Here is an 18,474-nt window from a genome sequence, read left to right on the forward strand (position 1 = left end):
AGTTCCTCTTCACTTTCTGCCATAAGGGTAGTGTCATCTGCATATCTGAGGTGATTGATATTTCTCCCGGCAATCTTGATTCCAGCTTGTGCTTCTTCCAGCCCAGCGTTCCTCATGATGTACTCTGCATAGAAGTTAAATAAGCAGGGTGACAATATACAACCTTGAAGTACTGCTTTTCCTTTTTGGAACCAGTCTGTTGTTCCATGTCCAGTTCTGACTGTTGCTTCCTGACCTGCATACAGGTTTCTCAAGAGGCAGGTCAGGTGGTCTGGGATTCCCATCTCTTTTAGAATGTTCCACAGTTTATTGTGAGCCACACAGTCAAAGGCTTTGGCATAGTCAATGAAACAGAAATAGATGTTTTTCTGGAATTCTCTTGCTTTCTCCATGATCCAGCAGATGTTGGCAATTTGATCTCTGGTGCCTCTGCCTTTTCTAAAACCTGCTTGAACATCTGGAAGTTCATGGTTCACATATTGCTGAAGCCTGGCTTGGAGAATTTTGAGCATGACTTTACTAGCGTGTGAGATGAGCGTGATTGTTCGGTACTTTGAGCATTCTTTAGCATTGCCTTTCTTTGGTATTGGAATGAAGACTGGCCTTTTCCAGTCCTGTGGCTACTGCTGAGTTCTCCAAATTTGCTGGCATATTGAGTGCAGCACTTTCACAGCATCATCTTTCAGAATTTGAAATAGCTCAACTGGAATTCCATCACCTCCATGAGCTTTGTTCGTAGCGATGCTCTCTAAGGCCCACTTGACTTCACATTCCAAGATGTCTGGCTCTAGGTGAGTGATCACGCCATTATGATTATCTTGGTCGTGAAGATCTTTTTTGTACAGTTCTTTTGTGTATTCTTGCCACCTCTTCTTAATATCTCCTGCTTCTGTTAGGTCCATACCATTTCTGTCCTATATCGAACCCATCTTTGCATGAAATGTTCCCTTGGTATCTCTAATTTTCTTGAAGAGATCTCTTGTTTTTCCTATTCTGTTGTTTTCCTCTATTTCTTTGCATTGATCGCTGAGGAAGGCTTTTTTATCTCTCCTTGCTATTCTTTGGAACTCTGCATTCAGATGCTTATATCTTTCCTTTTCTCCTTTGAAAGAGATGGGAATACCAGACCACCTGACCTCCCTCTTGGGAAACCTGAATGCAGGTCAGGAAGCAACAATTAGAACTGGACATAGAACAACAGACTGTTTCTAAATAGGAAAAGGAGTACGTCAAGGTAGTATATTGTCACCCTGCTTATTTAACTTAAATGCAGAGTACATCATGAGGAACGCTGGGCTGGAAGAAGCACAAGCTGGAATCAAGATTGCCAGGGGAAATATCAATAACCTCAGATATGCAGATGACACTACCCTTGTGGCAGAAAGTGAAGAGGAACTAAAAAGCCTCTTGATAAAAGTGAAGGAAGAGAGTAAAAAGGTTGGCTTGAAGCTCAACATTTAGAAAACTAAGATCATGGCATCTGGTCCCATCTCTTCATGGGAAATAGATGGGGAAACAGTGGAAACAGTGTCAGATTTTATTTTTTTGGGCTCCAAAATCACTGCAGATGCTGATTGAAACCAGGAAATTAAAAGACGCTTACTCCTTGGAAGGAAAGTTATGACCAACCTAGATAGTATATTAAAAACAGAGACATTACTTTGCCAACCAAGGTCCATCTAGTCAAGGCTATGGTTTTTCCCGTGGTCATGTATGGATGTGAGAGTTGGACTGTGAAGAAAGCTGATCGCCGAGGAATTGACGCTTTTGAACTGTGGTGATGGAGAAGACTCTTGAGAGTCCCTTGGACTGCAAGGAGATCCAACCAGTCCATTGTAAAGGAGATCAGTCCTGGGTGTTCATTGGAAAGACTGATGCTAAAGCTGAAACTCCAATACTTTGGCCACCTCATGCGACGAGTTGACTCACTGGAATAGACTCTGATGCTGTGAGGGATTGGGGGCGGGAAGAGAAGGGGACGACAGAGAATGAGATGACTAGATGGCATCACCGATTCGATGGACGTGAGTTTGAGTGAACTCCGGGAGTTGGTGATGGACAGGGAGGCTTGGCGTGCTGTGATTCTTGGGGTTGCAAAAAGTCGGACACGACTGAGCAACTGAACTGAACTGAATTATCACATACGGCCTTTACTATGTTGAGGTAGGTTCTTCTATGCCCATTTTTTGAAGTGTTTAATCATAAATGGGTGCTGAATTTTGTCAAAGACTTTTTCTGCATCTATTAAGATTATCATATGGTTTTTATCTTCCAACTTGTTAATATGGTGTATCACATAGATTGATTTGCATATATTGAAGAATCCTTGCATTCCTGGAATAAACCCAACTTGATCATGGTGTACGAGCTTTTTGAGGTGTTGCTGAATTCTGTTTGCTAACATTTTGTTAAGGATTTTTGCATGTATGCTCATCATATATTGGCCTGTAGTTTTCTTTTTGTGTTGTATCTTTGTCTGGTTTTGGTATCAGGGTGATGGTGGCCTCATAGAATGAGTTTGGAAGTGTTCCTTCCTCTGAAATTTTTTGAAAGAGTTTTAGAAGGATAGGCATTAGCTCTTCTCTAAATGTTTGATCGAATTCTCCTGTGAAGCCATCTGATCCTGCGCTTTTATTTTGGGGAGATTTTTGATCACAGCTTCAATTTCAATGCTTGTAATAGGGTTGTTCATAATTTCTATTTCTTCCTGGTTCAGTCTTGGAAGATTGAACTTTTTAAGAATCTGTCCATTTCTTACAGCTCATCTATTTTATTGCCATATACTTGTTCATAATGGTTTCTTATAATCCTTTATATTTCTGCGTTGTCTTTTGTAACCTCTCCTTTTTCATTTCTAATGTTGTTGATTTGATTCTTCTTTCTTTTGTTCTTGATGAGTCTGGCTAAAGATTTGTCAATTTTGTTTATCTTCTCAAAGAACCAGCTTTTCACTTTATTAATCTTTACTATTGTTTCTTTCATTTCTTTTTCATTTATTTCTACTAAAATCTTTATGATTTCTATCCTTCTACTATTTTTTTTCTTTCTTTTCTTCTTTTTCCAGCTGTTTCAGGTTTAAAGTTAGGTTGCCTATTAGATGTTTTTCTTTATCCTTGAGGCAGTATTGTATTATTATAAACGTCCCTCTTAGAAGTGCTTTTGCTACATCCCATAGGTTTTGAGTTGTTCTGTTTTCATTGTCATTTGTTTCCAGAAATTTTTTGATTTCTCTTTTGATTTCTTCCGTAGCCTGTTGGGTTACTTAGAAATGTGTTGTTTAATCTTCATGTGTTTGTGTTTCTTACAGTTTTTTTCTTGTAATTGATATCTAGTCCCATAGCATTTTGATCTGAGAAGATGATTAATACAATTTAAATTTTCTTAAATTTACTGAGGTTTGATTTGTGACCCAAGATGTGGTCTATCCTGGAGAATGTTCCACGTGCACTTGAAAAGAAGGTGTATTCTCCTGAATTTGGATAGAATGTCCTGAAGATATCAATGAGATCCACCTCATCCAATGTATCACTTAAGACTTGCATTTCCTTATTAATTTTCTGTTTTGATGATCTGTCCATTGGTGTGAGTAGGGTGTTAAGGTCTCCGACTATTATTGTGTTACTGTCAATTTCTCCTTTTATGTCTGTTAGTACTTTTCTTATGTATTGAGGTGCTCCTACATTGGGTGCATAGATATTTACAATTGTTATGTCTTCCTCTTGGATTTATCCCTTGATCATTGTGTACTGTCCTTCCTTTTCTCTTGTAATCTTCTTTATTTTAAGGTCTATTTTGTCTGCTATGAAGATTGCTACTCCAGTTTTCTTTTGCTTCCTATTTGCATGGAATGTATTTTTCCAACCTCTCATTTTCAGTCTATATGTGTCTTGAGGTCTGAAGTGGGTTTCTTGTAGATGGCATATATATGGGTCTTGTTTCTTTATCCATTCAGTCAAGCTGTGTCTTTTGGTTGGAGCATTTAATCCATTTACATTTAAAGTAATTACTGATATATATATATATATATATATATATATATATATATATCCCTATTGCCATTTTCTTAATTGTTTGGGGTTGGTTTTGTAAATCTTTTTTATTTTCTTGTATTTCATGGCTATATAAGTCCCTTTAACATTTGCTGTAAAGCTGGTTTGGTGGTACTGAATTCTCTTAACTTTTGCTTGTCTGAAAGCTTTTTATTTCTCCATCAAATTTGAATGAGATCCTTGCCAAGTATATTTTTCCTTGCCAGGTAGATTTTTCCCTTTCAATACTTTAAATATATCCTGCCATTTCCTTCTGGCCTGCAGAGTTTCTGCTGAAAGATCAGCTGTTAAGTTTATGGGGTTTCCCTTATGTGTTACTTGTTGCTTTTCCCTTGCTGCTTTTCATATTTTTTCTTTGTGTTTAGTCTTTGTTAGTTTGATTAGTATGTGTCTTGGCATGATTCTCCTTGGGTTTATCCTGTATGGGACTCTTTATTCCTGGTGGACTTGATGGACTATTTTCTTTTCCATGTTGTGGACATTTTAACTATAATCTCTTAAAAATTTTCTCATACCCTTTCTTTTTCTCTTCTTCTTCTGGGACACCTATAATTTGAATGTTGGTGTGTTTGATATTGTCCCAGAGGTCTGAGATGGTCCTCAGTTCTTTTCATTCTTTTTACTTTATTCGGCTCTTCAGAAGTTATTTCCACCATTTTATCTTCCACCTCACTGATTCGTTCTGTTTCAGACAGTCTGCTATTGATTCCTGCTAGAGTATTTTTCATTTCAGTAATTGTGCTGTTTGTGTGTTTATTCTTTAATTCTTCTAATTCTTTGTTAATTGATTCTTGCATTTTCTCCATTTTGTTTTCAAGTTGTTTGATCATCTTTATTATCATTATTCTGAATTGCTTTTCATATAGTTTCCCTATTTCCTCTTCATTTATTTAGACTTCTGTGTTTCTAGTTTGTTCCTTCATTCATGCAGTATTTCTCTGCCTTTTCATTATTTATTTTTTTTAACAGTTATTGTATTTGAGGTCTCCTTTTCCTAGGCTTCAAAAAAAATTGAATTCTTTCCTTGAAAAAGGATAAATTCTTTCTTTCTTTTGGTTTCTGCCCTCCTATGGTTGCTCCAGTGGTTTGCATAAGCTTTGTATAGGGTCAGATTTGTGCTGAGATTTTGTTTGTTTGATTGTTTGTTTGTTTTTCCTCTGATGGGCAAGGCTGAGTGAGGTGGTACTCCTGTCTGCTGATGATTGGGTTTGTATTTTTGTTTTGTTTGTTGTTCAGATGAGATGTCCTGCACAGGCTGCTACTGGTGGTTGGGTGAAACTGGGTCTTGTATTCAAGTCGTTTCCTTTGTGTGAGTTCTCACTATTTGATAACTCCCCAGGGTTAGTTCTCTGGTAGTCTAGGGTCCTGGAGGCAGTGCTCCCACTCCAAAGGCTCAGGGCTTGATATCTGCTCAGGAACAAAGATTCCACAAGTAGTTTGTTATGGCATTAAGTGAGATTAAAACATACATCCAAAAACAAGAAACCAATGATGAACTCCAGATAAATGGCAGTTACAAAATCAGGCAAATAATAATTAAAATAATAAGATATACATATACACCCTTGGGCAAAGTCAAAACAGCCCAACAAAAATAGAGTAGATTGATCCAGCAAACAAAGGAAATAAAAAATTATATTTACCAGTTAAGAACAAAATTAACTAAAGCACAAACTGAAAAACAAAACTAAAGCAAGGTGCTTAGTGGGGAATAAAGAAATGAAAACAAAGCTAACAAATATGTTGAGAGAAAAGGAAAGAAAGAAAAGAAAGGATATGCAAAGTTAAATATAGGTAAATTTGTATACATTAAAGTTTAACTGCAAGGGGAAAAGAACAATGGGAAAGGCAAATAAAGGAATAAATGTAGAAAAAATATAATAGGTTTAAAAAATTAAAATTATAAAAAAGAGAAAAGAAGAAAGAAAGAAAAAAAAAGGAAAATTCCACAGAACTGCAAAAGTCTAACAAAGAGGCAGAAGTTTATAAAAACAATAAAAAGTGTAACTGAATATACACATATACATATACAACCATAAGCAAAATCAAAACAGTCCAACAAAAATAAAGTACAAATATATTGGCCCAGTGAACAAAGGAAACCAAAAATTATATCTACCAGAATGAAACTAAAGCATAAACTGGAAGACAAAACTAAAGCAAGGTGCCAACTGGGGAATAAAGCAATCAAAATAAAACTAACAAACCTGCTGAGAGGAAAGGAGAGAAGGAAAAGAAAGAAAGAGTAGATATGCAAAGTTAAATAGAGGTAGATAAAGATTTATATATGTTAAAGATTAACTGCAAAAGGAAAAGAACAGTAGGAAAAGCAAACAAAGAAATAAATTCAGAAAAATATAATAGGTTTAAAAATTAAAATTTAAAAAAGAGAAAATAAAAAAGGAAACCTCCACAGCTGAAAAAGCCCAATGTACAGGCAGAGGTTTATAACAATAAAAATGTGACTAAAAAAAGCTCAAAAGCTTAACTGGATTTCTTAATGCCAATAAAACTGACAACTGCAACAGAGGGGGGAAAAAAGGAAAAAAAAAACACAGAAAAAAAATATCGAAAAGTATCTACAGAACAACTCAAAAAATAAGAATAGTAAATGTTTTTCTTGAGTAACTGCTGTCAGAGTCCTTTCCCATGCTGCGAGTCACAGTTTAACTTACCTCCCTAGGATGCCCTCCAACACTGTGCTGATCTCTGGACCTGCTGTGAAGGCAGCTCAGATTTTACTCTGGTCCTACTCCTGTGTGTCTTGCCTTCAGTGTCCACAGCTATCAGAGCTACAGCATTTTCTTCTGTGGGAGCTCTCAATGGCCTTTTATATATTCCATAGACACAAAGTCTGCCTAGTTGATCATATGGATTTAATCTGCAGCTTGTACAGCTGTATTGAAGGTTTTGGGTATTCTTTCTTAGCCACACTGCCCCTGGGTTTCAACTATTTTTTATTTCCACCTCTGCATGCGGGTCGCCCACTGGGGTTTAGCTCTTGAGAGTGCCCTGGAGGACTTGGTTTTGCCTCTGTGAGGGCCAGGTGTGGAGATGGTACAGCTGCTTGGTTCCCAGGGGTTCTGGCAGCACCAGGTACTCAAAGGGGCTGACAGTGAGGACAGCAGGAAATATAGTGTTCTAGACAGTGGAAACAGTGTCAGACTTTATTTTTTGTGGCTCCAAAATCACTGCGGATGCTGATTGCAGCCATGAAATTAAAAGACGCTTACTCCTTGGAAGGAAAGTTATGACCAACCTAGACAGTATATTAAAAATCAGAGACATTACTTTGCCAGCCAGTCCATCTAGTCAAGTCTATGGTTTTTCCCATGGTCATGTATGGATGTGAGAGTTGGACTGTGAAGAAAGCTGATCGCCAAAGAATTGATGCTTTTGAACTGTGGTGCTGGAGAAGACTCTTGAGAGTCCCTTGAACTGCAAGGAGATCCAACCAGTCCATTCTAAAGGAGATCAATCCTGGGTGTTCATTGGAAGGACTGATGCTAAAGCTGAAACTCCAATACTTTGGCCACCTCATGCGACGAGTTGACTCACTGGAAAAGACTGATGCTGGGAAGGATTGGGGGCGGGAGGAGAAGGAGACGACAGAGAATGAGATGGCTGGATGGCATCACCGACTCAATGGACGTGAGTTTGAGTGAACTCTGGGAGTTGGTGATGGACAGGGAGGCTTGGCGTGCTGTGATTCATGGGGTCTCAAAGAGTCGGACACGACTGAGCGACTGAACTGAACTGAACTGAGAAGAGTATGGCAACCAGTATTAGTCAGTACCCTTTAGTATTCTTGCCTGGAGAACCCCCTCTCTGAAGAGTCAGACACAACCGAAGCGACACTGCATGCATAGATGCAAGATTTTTTTACCTGTGGCAGCTCTGCCCCAGTGAGAGTTGAGTGTGAAGGTGGAGCAGCTGCTTGCCTTGCAGGGACCCTGGTGGAACCAAGTGTGCAGGGACATGGACTGACTCCACTGCGGGAGTTATGGCCCTATCAGAGTCTTTTTTTGAGCCTCTTGTAGCTGGCAGTCAGAAGGCCTCTTTGTTCAGTCTTTCTCCGTACCTCTGCCTGTTCAGGCACATAGAGGGGCCCCACTGACTGGGGTCCTACTCTGTAGATTGGCGCATCAGTCACTTAAAGGAGCACCCTGGGTGGGGTCCTACTCTGTACTTCAGTGTGTCAGGTGTTTGATGGGCCAGCCTCTCTATTGTTAAGCTGCCAGTGCTGGCATGTGGAGAGAGAAAGGCTATGGTGATGGTTCTACCCGCTACATGTGACTCAGCAGCATCACCTTGCTTCCATGGCTGCCTGGCTTTCCTCCACTGGCATTTCCTACCATGATCTCTTCCCTCATCTCCCCTCAATCCGTCTCTCTGGAGTCAACAGCAGCCCTCGACGTGGGATTGCCCCACAATCCCTTAACTCCGGCTCCCAGCCACTATGCCTTCCAGGAGAGCAGCATTCCTGTCCAGGGTACAGCAGTCCTTGCTGCAGCAAGGACTCTCTGATTCTCATTCCGTTTAGGCTGCCACAGATCAGCTGTTTCACTCTCAGCCTTAAATGTTTCTCCTCTGACTCAGACAACTGCCCTGATGTGGGGATCGGACCTCTGCTTCAGTTCCCCTACCTACCAAGGGCAGGTCCAGTCCTACTAACATTCCTGTATTCCCCCCTAGTTCCTTCATCCTACCAAGTTTTGCATGATTCTATATATTCTTTTCCACTGGTCAGGTACTCCTGTCCACTCTCACCTGGCGTTCTCCATGCACTTCTATGTCTGAAGGTGTATTCCTCTTTGTATCTGTGGAGAGAGATGTACTCCATGTCCACCTATTCCTCCACCACCTTGTTCTCTAACTGTTGCTTCTTGACCTTCATGCAGGTTTCACAGGAGGCAGGTAAGGTGGTCTGGTATTCCCATCTCTTGAGGAAATTTTCACAGTTTGTTGTGATCCACAGAATCAAAGGCTTTAGCGTAGTCAATGAAGCAGAAGAAGATGTTTTTTTTTCTGGAATTTTCTTGCTTTTTCTATGACCCAACGGATGTTGGCAATTTGAACTCTGGTTCTTCTACCTCTTCTAAATCTAGGTTGAATATCCAGAAATTCTCAGTTCAAGTTCTGGTGAAGCCTAGCTTGGAGAATTTGAGCATTATTTTGCTAGTGTGTGAGGTAAGTGCAATTGTGCAGTAGCTTGAACATTCTTTGGCATTGTCTTTCTTTGGGATTGAAATGAAAACTGACCTTTTCCAGTCCTGTGGCCATTTGTGAGTTTTCCAAATTTTCTGGCATATTCAGTGCAGCACTTTAACAGCATCATCTTTTAGGACTCTAAACAGCTCAGCTGGAGTTCCATCACCTTCTCTAGCTTTGTTTATGGTGATTGTTTCTAAGGCCCACTTGACTTCACACTCCAGGATGTCTGGTTCTAAGTGAGTGATCACACCATCGTGGTTATCTGGGTCATTATGATCTTTTTTTGTATAGTTCTGTGTATTCTTGCCACCTCTTGTTAATATCAAACAAATATATTAAAATATGCTCAATTTATCAGTAATCAGGGAAATGCTAAATGGTGCCACATGAGATACAATTATCAACCATGAAATTTGGAGAAGTTTTAAAATCTGGAAACACTAATTATTGGAAAAGATGAGGAGCACAGTGAACTCCTAAGGCAATGGCAACCTACTCCAGTACTCTTGCCTGTAAACTCCCATGGACAGAGGAGCCTGGTAGGCTGCAGTCCATGGGGTCGCGAAGAGTCGGACATGACTGAGTGACTTCACTTTCGCTTTTCACTTTCATGCATTGGAGAAGGAACTGGTAACCCACTCCAGTGTTCTTGCCTGGAGAATCCCAGGGACGGGGGAGCCTGGTGGGCTGCTGTCTATGGGGTCACAAAGAGTCGGACACGACTGAAGTGACTTAGCAGCAGCAGCAGCATTGGAAGTGTCAATAAGCACAACCACTTAGAAATCAATCTATTTTTGCTTTTATTTCCAATATTCTGGGAGGTGGGTCATGAAGGATCCTGCTGTGATTTATGTCGGAGAGTGTTTTGCCTGTGTTCTCCTCCAGGAGTTTTATAGTTTCTGGTCTTACATTTAGATCTTTAATCCATTTTGAGTTTATTTTTGTGTATGGTGTTAGGGAGTGATCTAGTTTCATTCTTTTACAAGGGGTTGACCAGTTTTCCTAGCACCGCTTGTTAAAGAGATTGTCTTTTCTCCATTGAATATTCTTGCCTCCCTTGTCAAAGAAAAGGTGTCCATAGGTGCATGGATTTATCTCTGGGCTTTCTATTTTGTTCCATTGATCTATATTTCTGTCTTTATGCCAGTACCATATGTCTTGATGACTGTGGCTTTGTAGTAGAGTCTGAAGTCCGGCAGGTTGAGTCCCCCAGTTCCATTCTTCTTTCTCAAGATTGCTTTGGCTATTCGAGGTTTTTTGTATTTCCAGACAAATTGTGAAATTATTTGTTCTAGTTCTGTGAAAAACACTGTTGGTAGCTTGATAGGGATTGCATTGAACTTATAAATTACTTTGGGTAATATATTCATTTTCAAAATATTTATTCTTCCAATCCATGAACACTGTATATTTCTCCATCTATTAGTGTCCTCTCTGATTTCTTTCACCAGTGTTTTATAGTTTTCTATATACAGGTCTTTTGTTTCTTTAGGTAGATATACTCCTAAGTGTTTTATTCTTTTCGTTGCAACAGTGAATGGAATTGTTTCCTTAATTTCTGTTTCTATTTTCTCATTATTAGTGTATAGGAATGCAAGGGATTTCTGTGTGTTGATTTTATATCCTGCAACTTTACTATATTCATTGATTAGCTCTAGTAATTTTCTGGATGAAACTGGAGCCTATTATACAGAGTGAAGTAAGCCAGAAAGAAAAACACCAATACAGTGTACTAACGCACATATATGGAATTTAGAAAGATGATAACGATAACCCTGTATACAGCAAAAGAGACACAGATGTATAGAACAGTCTTTTGGACTCTGTGGGAGAGGGTGAGGGTGGGATGATTTGGGAGAATGGCATTGAAACATGTATCTGTGGAACGAATCGCCAGTCCAAGTTCGATGCATGATACAGGATGCTCAGGACTGGTGTACTAGGATGAACCAGAGGGATGGGATGGGGAAGGAGCTGGGAGGGGGGTTCAAGATGGGGAACATATGAACACCCGGGGCAGATTCATGTCAATGTATGGCAAAACCAGTACAATAATGTAAAGTAATTAGCCTCCAATTAAATTAAATAAATTTTAAAAAAAAGAAATCAATTTAGTATTATCTAGGAAAGATGCTTACGGCATGTGTGCATGTGTATGTGTGTATATGTGTGTGCGTGTGTATGCGTGTGTGTGCGCGTGCACACTCAGTCTTGTCCGACTCTTTGTGGCCCTATAGACTGTAGCCTGCCAGGCTCCTCTGCCCATGGGATTTCCTGGACAAGAATGGGGTGCCATTTTCTATTCCAGGTATCTTCCCCACCCGGGCCTCTTGGATTGCAGGTGCATTCTTTAAGACTAGTGCCACCTGGGATGGTAGTACCTAGCAATTTTAATTCCAATTATTTGTTTCCAGTAAACCTTGCATATATGCATTAGAAGAAATATATAAGAATGTTCTTTATATATTTACCAAAAAACTAGAATCAATCAAAATATCCTTTGCTACATAAATTAATAAACTGTGGTGTTATAATACAATGGATTATCATGCAACTATGAAAACAGACGAGTTACAAGTAAAAGTATCAGTATGTACTAACTGTAGACATGGCATTGCAGAGCTTCAGCTTACTTTATATATATGTTTTATCTGAGACCTATGACAACACTGAAAAATAGGTATATTAAATCAGATTTCATAGAGTCTAAAAATGAATCTTAGCCATGGGACATAAGTAACCTCCAAGATCGAATAGCTGGTGAGTGGCTGACCAGTCATAAGTACTCATGCACATGACAGCTATCCCATACACTCCATAACGCAAGCTGCCATATACCCCTCCTCGGACTCAAGGTTCCCAACATTCTATTCTGAGACTATCCCACCTTCCAGTTCCAGTTTCCACTGTTGCTTAACCTTGCTTCCTGTTGTCCATCTGTTAACCACACCTCCTTCACCTCTCACTTGTCTTTTTTGCCATACATTACTTTCAAGCTCTTGACATTTTATTTAAAAAACTTTTTTTAGGAAATAAAAAGCCTTTTCTGATAAAAAAGAAAAAAATTATAAGAGGAGAAAGGAGAATAGGGGAGGAAGGAAAAGAAAAGAAACAGAAGGACCTTCCCTGCCAGTCCACTGGTTAAGACTTCCTCCATGCTCCCAATGGAGGGGAAGCAAGTCCAATCCCTGACTGGGCAGCTAAGACCCCACATATTGTGTGGCATGGCCAAAGAAAAGGAAGGAAGGGCAGACGCGAGAGACACCCGGCCCCGGCGGCACAGACGCGAGAGACGCCCGGCTCCGGCGCAACCGACCACGTGCAGAATCGTGGCTGAGATGAGCTACCCCGCGCCCAGGGTTAGGGCGGTGGCCGAGAGGAGCTGTACCACATTCAGGAGGCGGTGGCTGCTTGGGCACCGGAGGGCCGAGAGGAGCTGATCCACATTCAAAGCAGGAGGGGCGGCCTTGAGGAGATACCCCTCGTCCAAGGTAAGGTACAGCGGCTGCGCCTTGCTGGAGCAGCTGGGAAGAGATACTCCACGACCAAGTGGAATATAAGAATCCAGTGTTCTGGGGAGGAAGGAACAAGATGGCAGAGGGATAAGACGGCGAGACCACTTTCTCCCCCACAAATTCATCAAAAGAACATTTGAACGCGGAGTAAAGTCCACAAAACAACTTCTGAATACTGGTAGAGGACAGCAGGCTCCCAGAAAAGCAGCCCATTGTCTTCTAAAGGAGAGAGAAGAAATTCAGCTCCACCCACCAGAACACCGACACATGCTTCCCTAACCAGGGAACCCGGACAAGTCACCCATCCAACCCCACACACAGCGAAGAAACTACATAATAAAGAGAACTCCATAAACTGCAAGAAGAGGGAAAGGCCACCCCAAGCAAAGCAATATAAGCAAGATGAAGAGGCAGAGAAATACCCAGCAAGTAAAGGAACAAGATAATTGCCCACCAACACAAACAAAAGAAGATATAGGGAATTTACCTGATAAAGAATTTCAAATTTTGATGGTGAAAATGATTCAAAATCTTGAAAGCAAAATGGAGTTACAGATAAATAACCTGGAGAAAAGGATTGAGAAGTTGGAAGAAAGATTTAATAAGGACTTAGAAGAAATAAAAAAGAGTCAATATACAATGAATAATGCAATAGATGAGATCAGAAACACTCTGGAGGGAACAAACAGTAGAATAACAGAGGCAGAAGACAGGATAAGCGAACTAGAAGATAGAATTGTAGAAATAAATGAAACAGAGAGGAAAAAAGAAAAACGAATTAAAAGAAATGAGGACAATATTAGAGACCTCTGGGACAATGTTAAACGCTCCAACATTCGAATCATAGGAGTCCCAGAAGAAGAAGACAAAAAGAAAGACCATGAGAGAATACTTGAGGAGATAATAGTTGAAAACTTCCCTAAAGTGGGGAAAGAAATAATCACCCAAGTCCAAGAAACCCAGAGAGTCCCCAACAGGATAAACCCAAGGCGAAATACTCCAAGACACATATTAATCAAATTAACAAAGATCAAACACAAAGAACAAATATTAAAAGCAGCAAGGGAAAAGCAGCAAATAACACACAAGGGGATTCCCATAAGGATAACAGCTGATCTTTCAACAGAAACTCTTCAGGCCAGAAAGGAGTGGCAAGACATACTTAAAGTGATGAAAGAAAATACCCTACAGCCCAGATTACTATACCCAGCAAGGATCTCATTCAAATATGAAGGAGAAATCAAAAGCTTTACAGACAAGCAAAAGCTGAGGGAATTCAGCACCACCAAACCAGCTCTCCAACAAATGCTAAAGGATCTTCTATAGACAGGAAACACAGAAAGAGTGTATAAACTTGAACCCAAAGCAATAAAGAAAATGGCAACGGGATCGTACTTATCAATAATTACCTTAAACGTAAATGGGTTGAAATTTTCAAAAAGGCTAGGAAACAATTCTCATAGCCATCAATAGTTCAGTGTTGAGTTCATGAATAGTTTTTAAAGTTTGGGACAAACTGTAGTATTTGCTATTTGAAGTACTATTTGTAATTGGCATATTACGATGTAACATTGGTCTTCATTTCCAACTTAAAATGCCTAAAAATGCCTAACAGGTTTTTAGATTTGTGAATTTTAGTTGAAATGTATTTTACGATGTTACTAAACCTGCAGAAATATTGAAATATTTCAAAGAACTTATTCACTGTACATTTAATTTATTTTATTTATAAAAGTTATGAACTGTCGGAGAAGGCAATGGCAAGCCACTCCAGTACTCTTGCCTAGAAAATCCCGTGGATGGAGCAGCCTGGTAGGCTGCAGTCCGTGGGGTCGCTAAGGGTCGGACACGACTGAGCGACTTTACTTTCACTTTTCACTTTCACACATTGGAGAAGGAAATGGCAACCCACTCCAGTGTTCTTGCCTGGAGAATCCCAGGGACGGGGGAGCCTGGTGGGCTTCCGTCTATGGGGTCACACAGAGTCGGACACGACTGAAGTGACTTAGCAGCAGCAGCATGAACTGTAGAAAGTTTTACTTGTTGGGTCAAATGCTTGTTGCTTCAAATGCTTGTTGCATTTGAAGTGCTAGTTACAAGAAAATCAAATACCTTCAATGTATAAATGCTATTAAGTTTTTAAAGGACTCTTGAGTATAAGTAAGTTTGTTTAAAGAAATTTAGTCTGTTCAACTTGAAAAAAAAATAAATAAAAATTGGATTATTTGATTTAAAATAAATTAAAAAAAAAGATGATACATAATGTGAAAAAAAAAGAAAAGGAAGGAAGGTGGAGAAAGAAAAGGAAAAAGCGGTCGTATTTTCCAAACACGGTGTATAAGCAAATGCAAAAATTATCTCATTAAAAAATGGTGCAATAGCAGTTTTTTTCTCTAACAGGTGAAGCCACATGGAAAGTTTTGGTGAAAAGCAGAATTTTATGTGCATTTTATACTGAAACTCGTTTCCTGGCAGATTCTCAAAATTCCCTGGTTGATTTTGCCAAGTGTAATGCCCAATACTAAAATCCTTAGAACACTTTGAAATAGTGTAGCCAAAACTTTAAAACAGGAAAACTAAGTTCACATCCTTCAGCAAAATTAAGCAAATTAAGATGAGGAAAAATAAATTAAAAAAGTATTTTTCAAAAAAGATAAAATACATTTTAAATGGAAAACCAATTTAGACAGAGATCTACCTAAACTCTTTAATTTCTTACAGAAAAAAGACATAAAGGAATAATTTATACCAAGGATTATTTATCAGCAAATAACCCTTGACATAAAACATAGTTATAACCCAGTGGAATACAGTGAGAATATCTCAACCATGTAAGAACCAGGAATGATGCCTTATGCCATTATGCTCCTGTAGGATTATAACTCCTCAGATACAAAGGGACAAGGTGGTTATGCTGGAATTCTTTGTGGAGTAGAATTCTTCTTCTCCAGTTACCTAATAAGATCTTCACTGTCATTTAAGCCAGTAGTTGTAAAATGCAACCCTATAGAATGACATGGAAGCTTTGAACAAACACTAAACAAAACAGTTTGCTGGAGCCACCCCATCAGCCCTTCTGATCTACTAACAGAAGGGCTGGGGTTGCACTTGAGAATTTGCTTTTCTAAGGAAGTGGTCAAGTGATAAGATGCAGTGGTTCTGGGGTAGCGGAGGACACATTTTAATAATCACATTCGAAAAACCACCCTGCTGATTTCTTTGCCAATAGATTTCTCCTATCTTCTGGCTGTTCCCACTACCCCTCAACAGATCTTTCTTCTTGTAATTTTTTTTCTGTATAAACACACACACAGGATAACACACACACATGCACACACACACCTCACTGGACTTTCTCCTAAATCTGGACTTCTTTTCTTATAAATATAGGGACAGCCAGTATAAGGGAAAAGCTCTTGACTGAAAGGAACCTGGTGCTGGCATGCAGAGCGTAGTGCATGTTTACACAGGTGCAAATAGCACTAGGTACATTTATCATTTCCTTGTGTTTTCTTCTAGTTAAACTTTATACGCAGTTGCAATTGCTGTCTGAAACGGGAAATTTTAAACTTTGTCTAAAGAAGTGTGAGTCAGTCTTTTTTGGAATGAGTAAGTAGGAAAAGAGCAATCTACTACCTTACTAACTTAACTGGGGACTCTTGCCAGTATGCCTTTACAACACAATTATCCTGACTCTACATGATCTACTTTTTTTTCTTTAAAGAACCAATGAGTAAAGTTTTGATCTTCATTTATTTTACTGATTAAATTAGGCCTTAAGTGACTGAGAAAATTAACCAACTGTATAACTTAGTAAAAGATTGCAGATTTTTTTCAGAAGGGGGGCAGTGTTTCCCAGAGTAACCTGGGAAGCAGTACCATTTAAAAGAATTACTAAATGATAACCCTGTATACGAGACAGCAAAAGAGATACAGGTGTATAGAACAGTCTTTGGGACTCTGTGGGAGATGGTGATGGTGGGATGATTTGGCAGAATGACATTGAAACATGTATATTATCATATGTGAAATGAATCACCAGTCCAGGTTCAACGCATGATACAGGATGCTCGGGGCTGGTACACGGGGATGACCCAGAGGGAGGATAAGGGGAGAAGGGAGGTGGGAGGGGGGTTCAGGAAGGGGAACGTATGTACACCTGGGGCAGATTTATGTCAAGGTATGGCAAAACAACCAATATAATATTGTAAAATTTAAAAAAAAATGAAAAATAAAAATAAATAAAGTTAAAGTAAAAAAAAATAAAAGAATTACTCCTTTAAAATGCATTCATTTGAAGTCATTATGCTTATGCTAGTCATTATGCAGGGAGGATTGCTATTTTTAGCCACCAAGTAGGTTCGAAGTATTTTCCAACTTGTCCTTGAATATCTCAGATCTCCTTTATATTTCTGTAATCTGTACTGCATTTAATTCTTGACCTATGTGATATTAAAAATATTTCCATCTAGGCTATAACTCTTATAGGTGACAGTACATGCTAAAATGTCAGAAAAGCAATTGTTGGATTAGTGGACTTCACTCCCAAAATGCCAAACCTACCTAAATAACTTTGTTCAGTTCAGTTCAGTCGCTCAGTCATGTCCGACTCTCCGCAACCCCATGAATCACAGCACGCCAGGCCTCCCTGTCCATCACCAACTCCCGGAGTTCACTCAAACTCATGTCCACAGAGTCGGTGATGCCATCCAGGCATCTCATTCTCCGTCGTCCCCTTCTCCTCCCGCCGCAAACCTTTCCCAGCATCAGAGTCTTTTCCAGTGAGTCAACTCATCGCATGAGGTGGCCAAAGTATTGCAGTTTCAGCTTTAGTGTCAGTCCTTCCAACGAACACCCAGGATTGATCTCCCTTAGAATGGACTGGTTGGATCTCCTTGCGGTACAAGGGACTCTCAAGAGTCTTCTCCAACACCACAGTTCAAAAGCATCAATTCTTTGGCGATCAGCTTTCTTCACAGTCCAACTCTCACATCCATACATGACCACGGGAAAAACCATACCCTTGACTAGACGGACCTTTGTTGGCAAAGTAATGTCTCTGCTTTTTAAAATACTATCAAGGTTGGTCATAACTTTCCTTCCAAGGAGTAAGCGTCTTTTAATTTCATGGCTGCAATCAGCATCTGCAGTGATTTTGGAGCCCAAAAACATAAAGTCTGACACTGTTTCCACTGTTTTTCCATCTATTTCCCATGAAGTGATGGGACCAGATGCCATGATCTTTGTTTTCTGAATGTTGAGCTTCAAGCCAACCTTTTCACTCTCCTCTTTCACTTTCATCAAGAGGCTTTTGAGTTCCTCCTGAAAATGCAACTGGTATAAAAAGTCTCAATGGAACACAAAAGAATTATAAGTGATGATGCTTACCTGCTGTGATTTCACTGGATGTTTTCATCATGTGTATGGCCTCACTGGATATTAACCCCAGGGCACTTTCTGATTGTATACTGGCAATCTCTGATTGGTGTTGTATATATCCTTACTATTAGTCATTAAACCATTTGAGTGTTACCTCTGGTAATCATGGTCAAAGATTTAAAAGACCTGACAGGGAAAATATCAGCAGTCACTTTTCCTAAGAAAAATAGCTTTACGTTCTTCTCCAGGGAGGGCAGCAGGGACCCTGGTGCATTAGGCAGTATTAGTAATAGACAATCATTTCTATGATGCCTCCA

The 18,474-nt window shown here is 39.6% G+C and overlaps 1 protein-coding gene across 5 annotated transcripts in view; it reads right to left on the reverse strand.

Moving 5' to 3' along the window:
- Positions 1–18,474, reverse strand: part of MACC1 (MET transcriptional regulator MACC1) — an 89,815-nt gene that overhangs the window by 38,344 nt on the left and 32,997 nt on the right. Inside the window, exon 1 of one of the 5 annotated variants that reach the window (XM_088833634.1) lies at positions 12,652–12,943. The exons of the other annotated variants lie outside the window; for them this stretch is intronic. The gene's annotated coding sequence lies outside the window, so the exon portion shown is untranslated. Of the gene's footprint in view, positions 1–12,651; positions 12,944–18,474 lie in introns of those variants that run through there. 5 annotated transcript variants of the gene reach the window in all.

The sequence above is a fragment of the Moschus berezovskii genome, chromosome 3 (assembly GCF_049115385.1).
Source record: "Moschus berezovskii isolate FMDL1 chromosome 3, NW_MosBer_1.0, whole genome shotgun sequence".
Classification (NCBI taxonomy): domain Eukaryota; kingdom Metazoa; phylum Chordata; class Mammalia; order Artiodactyla; family Moschidae; genus Moschus; species Moschus berezovskii.